The sequence below is a fragment of the Vombatus ursinus genome, unplaced genomic scaffold (genome assembly GCF_900497805.2).
Source record: "Vombatus ursinus unplaced genomic scaffold, bare-nosed wombat genome assembly UNPS02014838.1, whole genome shotgun sequence".
Classification (NCBI taxonomy): Eukaryota; Metazoa; Chordata; class Mammalia; order Diprotodontia; family Vombatidae; genus Vombatus; species Vombatus ursinus.
In genome coordinates, this window is record NW_020954616.1 from 2,073,333 (window position 1) to 2,082,492 (window position 9,160).

The 9,160-nt window shown below is 36.5% G+C and overlaps 1 pseudogene; it reads left to right on the forward strand.

The window, feature by feature from the left end:
* The first annotated feature begins 242 nt into the window (after positions 1 to 242).
* LOC114026399 lies at positions 243 to 3,520 on the forward strand (annotated as a pseudogene).
* The last annotated feature ends 5,640 nt before the right edge of the window (positions 3,521 to 9,160 follow it).

Below are 9,160 nucleotides of genomic sequence, written 5' to 3' on the forward strand. Positions count from 1 at the left end.
TGTGTCTGAATTAAAGATCAACACTTACCTGTTGTCTACTGGTACCATGTCTGTTAATTTTATCTTTCCAGTCATTCCAATATACAATGGTAGAATAGTTAATTTGAAACAAGAAAAAAAAAAACAAAAACAAAACCCAACCTTTTGTCAGGAAAGACCTCAGTTCAAGTCCTGCCATACTTGTGGGGTTTTCTGAGGATCAAATAAGACAATGGCAGTAGTTCATTCAATTCAATTTGCACATGAGGAAACCAAAGCCCAGAGATGTTTCAATTGACTTGTCTACCACCTCTGATTTTAGACCAGTTACTGTCCTTGGAAACCTCATGAGGAAGAGATGGAGATCCAGCTACTGTGGACCCTGCTCCTCATCACCTTCTCAGGATCTATGGCCAATAGAGGTAGAAATGAGCTTGCTGGGTTTGGGGCTCCTTAGATGGTCAAGAAAAGGGGGCTAAGACAGGCACAAGATAGGAAGGGTTGATGGGCGAGCCAATAGAAAGACACCAGGCTAGAAAAAAACAGAAAGCTGGCCCTAACACTGGAAGGCTTGATGTTGGCAATCTTGGCAAAAATAAAAGTCATTTGGGGCCTTTACAAGAAGGAGTTATCAAAAAATCATTTAATCTCAGTTTGTTCTTCACTTGTTTTCAGTTGTTTCTGATTCTTTGGGACCTAATTTTGGGTTTTCTTGGTAAATGTACTGGAGTATTTCGCCATTTCCTTCTCCAGCTTATTTTACAGATGAGGAACATGAGGCAAACAGGGTTAAATGACTTAGCCAGGGTCACACAGCTAGTAAGTGTTTGATGCCAAATCTGAACTCAGGAAGATGAGTGTTCTTTACTCCAGACCCAGCGTTGTATCCCCTATACTACCTAGCTTTAGGAGGACCTTATCTAATTCAATCCCTAACTGCTGAATGAAGGTACACCATAGTTGTGTAGAGTTCTATAGTTCTCCAGACGGTAAGTGATTGGCTCTTGACTGTCTTTTTTAGCGTCCTGTCCCAATCACATCTTCCCATGGAAGAGCTTTAATGCCCTTCTTCTATTCTTCCCTCTGTGATCTCACAAGGGGCTCCCTCTCTGTCTTCATTGGCTCTTCTGCTGCCAATTGCTGAGAATCTGGGGCTTTTCATTAGGCTAGCTACAAGCTCTAGAGCATAATATTCTCCTTTTCCTTCTCTTCCTTTCCCTAAGAATTAAATTATTCACAGAAACCAGATTCTCTGGCCAGATGCTGAGTGTAACTAAAGCTAAATTACTTTAAGTGTGAATGTGGAGTACAAGCTACATGTCAGAAGGACAGGTCAAGCAGGGACTTAGAATCCAGATTTGGAAAGTAGCCTTACCAAGAGACCATTCATTTCTGGATAATAATTCTATATAATCATCCAATTTAGCTCTGTCACCCAGTATCATCTGTTGCTTATCTTCATTTTATCCTATATATATCTTATTTGTGCTTAATTGTTTGCATGTTGCTTTCCCATTAAATTTCTTGAGGGCAGAGATTTCTTTATTTTGCCTTTCTTTGTGTCTCCAACACTTAGCAGAGTACCTAGAACACAGTAGGCACTTAATGAATGCTTGTTGACTGACTGACCCAATTCCAAATGTGCCTGCCTCCAAACCATCCCTCTCTGGCTATGCAGATCATCAGCATTGCCTTTCTATTTTATTTATTGGTGTTTCTATTGCTTTTATTGGTGTGGGCAACCTTGACCAACAAGGAAGTAGTTGGCTTTATCTGGTTCCTCATTCACAGTTTGGCAGTAGGACCTTTCTAGGCCTCCACCTCATCCTACCTCTCTTTGCTATAGCACTGTTCTAATAACTACCAAACTCTTTTTTCTGTTACTATGATTTTGGGAACCTACGGTGTTCTGTTATTCTCCATCTTGGGTGTAATTATGTTGGAAGTGGAGGTGGGCAGGTAGTACACCTTGAGTTGTGAAATTAGTAAAGGATAGACTCATGGGTAAAGTAAACCCCAGTGTCACATTTACAGTAAGCTGGGACCTTTTGCTCATTAATCTGCTAGAGAGTTAGACTATTATTTCTTCCTTGTATAATAGATATTGACCCAACATTTTATATCTATATCTATATCTATCTATATCTATATAGGTAGATACAGATAGATAGATATAGATATATATGTATACACACAAAAACATATATATATAACTACACCTGCTATACACATATGTGTATATATACACACATATACATACATAATATATATTATGTATGTATATGTGTGCATGTATCTATTATATATGCATGTGCATGTGTATATATGTATGTATATATGAATGTGTCAATGAATATGAACAATTATATATACACACATATATATTCACATATATGTATATGTATTCAAACCCAAAATTCTCATTCCATTTGCTGCAAGTGAGGTGAAAACTCAGACTTGCCCCAGAAGTTGTGCCCTAATCCTTTGATTCAATCACCCTTGAGGAGATCAATCTGTCATCACCTGAGTTCAAATCCTGCCTCAGACAGTTTGTAGTTATGAAATCCTGGACAAGTCACTTAACTTCTCTTTAAGGCAGTTTCTTCATCTGAAATACATATTTGTGTGTGTATCCCAGCCTAGTTTCCATATGGCTAAATTGATTAAACATTTACTGAGTACTATTCACAGGTCCATGTCCTAGATAATACAGCTACAAAGATTAAAAAAAAAGTTCCTGCCCTCAAGGAGTTTATGTTCTATTGTTCTGAATCCAACACTCCTATTCATGTGCAGAGCAACATGGAGGAAAACAAAGGCTAACTCTTTCTTCCCATAATTCTTCATCCACAGACCTCTGGGGTAAGGCATTTCTCTTCCCAAACCAACAGCTGATTCCTATGTGACTCTGACCCCACTGCTGAACAAACAGCTGCAGAGCTTCACGGTGTACCTGTGGACCTACTCAGAACTGCCCCATGACTATTCTATGTTCTCCTACACCCCCCAAGTTTTGGACAATAAGATCCTCCTCTTCAGGGATACAGTGGGAGAGTACAGTTTGACAGTTGGACAAGAAACAGTTACTTTCCAGGTGACTGAGTCTCCTCTGACCCCAGTGGATATCTGTGCCACTTGAGAATCAGCCACAGCGGTTGCTGAGATATGGATGAATGGGAAACCCCTGGTGAGGAAGGTTTTGAAAGTAGGATACACCTTGAATGAAAATGCCACAATCATATTGGGGCAAGACCAGGATTCCTATGGAGGTGGGTTTGATATAAATCAGTCCTTTGTTGGGGAGATTGGGAATGTGTACATGTGGGATTATGTGCTTCCACCTAAGGAGATGAAAACCAGTTGTCATTGTGGCAATGTCTTAAGCTGGAAGAAGCTGAAATATGAGAAGTATGGCTCCATGTCTATTGCTCCCCATCTTTGGGTTTGATTCCCACTTTCCCCAGAGAATGTGAACAAGACAAAATAAGATGAACTATCTTGAATTATTATACCATTTGAGATTAAAAGTGTTGATGCATGATCCTGGCTTTTGGTGTTTCTTTTGTTTTGCTGAGTTTCCCAATGGACAGTCAGGTACCTTGGGTCAAATAAAAACTTGGAGAATGCCCTCTCTTTACAGATTGAGTATATACATCTCTCAGGCTGAGTTGAGCATGGCCTATGAAAATATACTGTAACATTTGGATCTTGGATGGGTTGCTTTAAGGAGGTCAAAGCCAAATTCTGGTCCTCTTTACTACAACTGAGGTGGAAAAGCACATTATTTCAGAATCCTTCCCCTATGCTTTGGGTTGAGTCATTTTTGAGGAGAAGATTTAGTCCTCATCTGAGTTTGAATCTTGCCTCATACACTTACTAGCTATTTGACCATAGAGAAGTAACTTAATCTCTTTCATTTTCTTGCTCTGTTAAATGAGAGGGTTTGACTCAATGGCCTCCAAAATCCCTTCCAGCTCTAAACTGATGATCCTATCACCTTCACTGGGGCTTGGAAGATTGTCAATGATCACTGTGAAGGTCCTGACTAAAATTAATGTGAGTTATTTCTTTGTAGTCTGTGGTTCAAAACCCCAAGGATACAATTTATGTGAACATGGTTTAATCTTGAGGAGTATCTTCCTAAGAAATTCTTTCTTTTCCTTGTGTTACTCCCACCCAATGTTCCCTCTATGAAATCTCAGAATATAGTTTAAGTATAACTGGTATCTAGGTTTCCACGATGAGGGTAAAATAATTCCCAGCTCCCTTACTAGCACTCAGGGTACCAATGTTTATAGCAAGTATGGGATAGCATTTTTTTCCATTCTATAATAAATAAAGGAAATACACATAGTTGTTGGATAGAGAGGGAGACCTTTCATTAATAGATTTCTCCCAAGCCCAGTTGATGTGATCACAGAAATTAAGGGGAAGATAGCAGAGACAACAAGACAATGGTATCCTAAGTACAAAGAAGTGTTTTCATTTTGTTACCACGTTATAAAGTAGCAAGATTTTCTGCTTGGTGCATCTGAAAAGCATCTTTCCATTGGCTGACAGATCAGTCACATTATCAGTATCCTTTGAAAAGGAAGGCAGTGATTTAAAAAAGCCACTTCTTTTTCAATGAGAAAAGTCAAATGGTCAAAAGCTCAAAAAGAGTTCTTGGAGGAATTTGAAAAGGACTTTACAAATCAAATAAGAGAGATTGAGTGAAATAAGGGAAAATAAGCAATCCAAGAAAATCAAGAAAATTATGAACAGAAAGTCAACCAACTGAAAATAGAGAATCAAAAACTTAAGGAAGAAAATATTTCCTTGAAAACTAGAATTGAACAAGGGGTTATGATGTTATAAGACACTAAGAAATAATAAAAACAAAACTCTCCAATAAAATAAAGAAAACAGAGTGGATAAGACAGTAAAACCCCCAAATTTGGTGTTTACAAAATACTCATTTTAAAAATTAAGATAAAGAAAATTAATTTGAACAGCAAAATAAAATTTGTTGTGCATCAGATCGTTTTCTAAAAAGGATGCAATGATATTGTCAGAAGATATAAATAAGGACAAAATAGAAAAAAATCTGGTCAAGAGAAATAACTAATGTAACTACTTTATGCTTAAAAATACTATAGCCACAGGAACATTATCGTTGTTAAATTTATGTATAACAGATATTATAACATCTAAATTACTAATAGAAAATAAATTGCCAAAAAAACACAAAATATAACCATAATTATGGGAGATTTTAATATTTCTTCCTGAGAACTGGATAAATTTAAAGCTATTCACAACTTCTGCTTTCCTACCTTTCCATTCTTCTTACATCTTACTCCTTCCCATGTACTCTTTGATCCAGTGACAGTAGACTCCTTGTTGTTCCTCCCATGATATACTCCTTCCAATTTTGGGATTGTCACTGGTTGTCCTCCATGCCTGGAGTTCTCTCTCTTTTCTAATTTCTGCCTGCTGGCTTCCCTAGATTCATTCAAATCTCACTAAAAATTCCATCTTCTGAGGAAGCTTCTGAGAAGATGTCAGGGTAGGTCAGAAAATTCCAAGATCTCCATATTTCCCTCACAAATGAGATAAAATAATATCTCAGGGTTAACACAAAGTGGTAAAAATAAGTAAGAGTAGGGGCAGAACAGTGGTCTTTCTGGAACAGAGAAGATCTGAAGAAAAATCCCAGGACAAGGTTTGGTCCTGTGAAGAATAAACACCTCCAGGCTAGTTCCACTTAAAAAGCTGCCAGTCCTAGGGTTAGTTGGGCTATGAGGCTTCCTCAGTCCCAGCCACAGGAACTTTTATCTGTAGGACAGTGAGGGAAGTTGGGCATCTGAGCCTGGGAAGATCGAGGAAACCTCTGCTGACAAGGAATGCCAGACCCAGTTGTGTTGCAGAGATGTGACTCTGGGCAAGAAAGAACCAACACGTACCCAGTAAGTGCAGAAGCAATGGGGCAGGGGCACCGCTGGCTGTGGGCACTTAATGGAGGTCTTCCTTTCAATTCCAGGCCAGAGGCGAGAACTGAAGGAGGATCTGAGGCCAGAGTCACCATTCCCCATGCCTCAGGGCTAGAAGTGATTACAAAAAAAAAGCTGCTACAAATTTAAAAATGAGCAGGCAAAGGAGAAAGAATTCAACCATTGAAAGTTGCTATGAAAATAGAGAAAACCAGGATTCATCTTCAGAAGAGGACACTGAAGCAAAGAAACCCTCTTCTACCCCAAAGAGTAACATTAAATGGTGACCTGCCCAAAAAGAATCCATAGAAGAATTAAAAAGACTAAATATCAAATGGGAGAGAAATTGAGGAAAAAACTTAAAAAAAAAAAGAACCGTCCAAAAAAAAAAAAAAACAAGATTATAAAAATAAGGTCAACCAACTAGAGAAAGAGATCCAAAATATCAAGGAGGAAAATAACTCTTTGAAAATCACAATTAGGCAAGGGGAAGCCAGCAAAGTCATAAGAGACCAAGAAACAAAAAAACAAAATATAAAGAATGAAAAAAATAGAGGAAAATCTGAAACATTTCATAAGGAAAACAACTGATCTGGAGGACAGATGAAGAAAAGAAAACATAAGAGTAATTAGACTATCTGAAAGCTACAACCAAAAAAAATCTTGATACAATAATACAAGAAATAATTAAAGGAAATTGTCCTAGAGCATTAGAACAAGAGGGGAAAGTAGAAATAGAAAAATTCCACTGAATACCACCTTAAAGAGATCCTGCAAGGAAAACCCACAGGAATATTATAGTAAAATTCTGAAACCCCCAGCTCAAGAATAAAATACTTGACAATCAACAAGAAAAAAAGAAATAAATATAGTGGTGCCCAAATTAGAATCACATAAGACCTAGCAGTGATGACTTTAAAAGACCACAGGTCTTGGAACACTATACATTGGAGATAAAAGAACTGGGGGTTCTGGTCAGAAATATCATACCCAGCAAAACTAAGCATAATCCTGAATGAAAAAGAAATGGATATTTAATGGATAGTCAGACTTTCAGGATTTTGTTTAAAAAAAGAAAAAGAAAAACCTGAACTTAATAGAAGATTTGACATACAAGAGCCAAGAGAAATATAAGATACATACCAAAGACTAATTCCAAGGGACTCAGTAAAGACAAACTGTTTGTCTTTTTTAATGAGGAAATGTAAAACATATGTCTGAGATTGTTATTAGTAATTGGGTAGTTCATAAGACAGATTGGGGTAGACCTGAATATGATATGATTTTAAAAAGAAAAACCATTTAGAAGCAGCTAAAAAGAGTAATTATCTTATACAAATAAGGTGCAAGAGGAAGAACTGACACAGAGGAATTAGATGGGGGAGGAAGGCTGGTAGTTCTGGAAACCTACTCTCACCAGGATCAGATTCAAGAGGGAACAATACATGTATTCTAGAAGAGTATAAAAGTCTTCTAAATTTAGAAGAAATAAAATACCAAGGGGATAGGGAGGGGGGAGAGAATAAGGGAGGGATCTTTACAGGGGAAGGTGAGTGAATATTTTAAAGGTGGGGTATAGAAGGGTGTAAGATTACTGGGAATGACAGGATAAGGAGGGAGCCTTGGCAGTTAAATAATAAGAGGGCAAGGTAACAAGTAGATATAAAGTAGAGGAGTCAGAAAAGATAGGAAGTAAGAAATATGCACAAACATAAAATAAAGATCAGGAGTAGAATTTTTTAGGTTAAAAAGGAGCAGGGGTGGTAATCATAATCTCAGATAAAGTTAAGGCTAAAATAGATTTAATCAAAAATAAAAATAGGAAAACTACATTATATGTCAGCCATATTCATCAATGTTGTTTTGGAATATTTAAACAACTAGACATTGTAAGGTTGGAATATTGCTATGGTGTAGGAGATGATGAGTAGGTGGGTTTGAAAAAATATGGAAAGACTTGGTCTTAAGAAGGAAGAGGTTATCCAGCTTCAGAGAAACAGAAGCCAAATAAGTACAGTACAGTCTTATATAGATGCATATGAATGTATAGGTCTATAACTGAAAATGATTATAGATATCTAAGCAGATGAATAAGTAAATGTATGGATATATAGATATATGTATGAATATGTACATATGTAAATCTTTGTGTGTGTGTATGAATGTATATAGGTATATATGTATTTGTATAAGTGTATGTGTGTATGTGTGCATACATATACATATACATATATATATGTGCATATACATATATCCACAGTTAATTGTAGCATTCTGAGGAGAGGGAAGAAGGGGGGAAAAAAACAACAAACTAAAAAGTGCACAGCCAAAACAAAAGAAAACTTACAAGGAAGCAAAGAAGAAATGGACAGCTCAACACAATTGTAGTATTTATTATATAAACTTTCTTAAACTGGAAATTTATTGCTGTATATTTTGAATCCTCTCTCGTGCTCTGCTGCGCACATGACAATTTTCCCCCTTATTTTGTATTATTTTGGTTTTAGTATTTAAATTTGTTTCTTTTTTTCTTATTTTGTTTTTGTTTAACATTTTTAAAAATGACAATAAAGGCCCACTTTCTACAAGCAATTTTACCCAATCCTCTTTAACCTCAATGCTTTCAATTTGAGATTTTCTTTAACTTTCCCTGTATGTATCTTGTTTACAAAGATGTATAATCATTTGTATACTGTCTCTCCCACTAAACTGTGAGGTCTTTGAAAGCAGGGACATTTTTTTTTTTCTGTATCCCCAGCACTTACCTTAGTGCCTGGAATATAGTAGGCACTTAATAATAAATGCTTGTTGAATTGACTTGAGAAAGATAAAAAAAAACAAAAATGTTAATAGACTATTGGGCAAAGAGTACACGTTTCTCAGCCTTACAATCTACATTTTGAAGCTAGACCTACATTAAGACACAGAGAAACTATAAACAGATATAAAAAAGACAGAAATGTTAAGTATCTTTTTCAAACCATAATGCAATAAAAAGTAATTAAAACAAGAAAAGTATGTAAAGCTAAATGGAGAATAAGTAATTACAAAGTAAGCAATGAGTGGATCAAAAACAAATCTGATTCAACTCAATAAACATGCATTAAGCACCTACTGTGTGGCAGGCACTTTGCTAAGTGCTGGAGATACAAACGAAAGAAGGAAAGAAAGAAAGAAAGAAAGAAAGAAAGAAAGAAAGAAAGAAAGAA